Below are 958 nucleotides of genomic sequence, written 5' to 3'. Positions count from 1 at the left end.
ACTGAAAGGAGTATAAAATACAGATACTTATGTAAAAATGTAAGGAGTGTAAAGTACAGATAATTGTGTAAAAAAACAACTAAATAGTAGAAATAAAAAGTTGGCTGAAAAAATATTACTAAAGTAAAGTACAGAAAACCAAAATTTCTACTTAAGCACAGTAACAAAGTACCAAAGTATTTGTACAGTTACTTAGCAACTCTGATACTGACTTAGTAAAACTGTGATTATATAAGTTTTACACCACAGAATAATCAGAATAAAAAAAGTCCTGAAGTCCTCTGATGCCAYGAGAGCAGCGACCTCCTGGTCTGAAGACGACAAATGTGTTAGCATAAAGAGCTAAATGTACACACTTTAYATTTACTGCTGATTGCATCATCAAGTGCTGGYCTTCGGGCTRGATTTGGACCGTGAAAGTATCATTTTCAGCCTGCAGAATCCCTCCAGTGCTGAAAAACCGCAGACATTCAGATGCAGGAGTCAGCTGTGACGCAGCTCAGGACATGGAGGGAAAAGGAACAAGAGGACATGATAGACATCATGGTGTCCCTGCTCTTMAAACCCTGCTGAGAATTAATCTAGTTTTATTTTTTTATTTTTTTGGTAAAGTTAGAGTTGAACAATCCTGAACTGTTTTGAGCAGCAGATAAAAACAAAACCAGTATAAATAATTTCACACAGAGGTTACAGGACGACTTCCCTAACCTCTGCCACAGACATATTTWTCATACTTTTAGTTTAAATTACATTTCTAGCGATTCTGTGGAAACAACCAACACCTTTCAGTATAAAAACAGACAAGAAGAATAAAGTTTTAACTCTTTATGTTAAATAAAAAGGGTGATAAATGTCATTCATTCATGGCATCAAAAATAAATAAAGCACAAACCATAATCATGACTAACACAGCTAAAAAACGAGTAGCCTGAGAAAAACATTTCCTTTCTGACCCCTG

This window comes from Austrofundulus limnaeus, unplaced genomic scaffold (assembly GCF_001266775.1).
Source record: "Austrofundulus limnaeus strain Quisiro unplaced genomic scaffold, Austrofundulus_limnaeus-1.0 Scaffold333, whole genome shotgun sequence".
Lineage (NCBI taxonomy): Eukaryota > Metazoa > Chordata > Actinopteri > Cyprinodontiformes > Rivulidae > Austrofundulus > Austrofundulus limnaeus.
The sequence above is the reverse complement of the archived record's forward strand: the minus strand, read 5'-3'. Positions refer to the sequence as shown.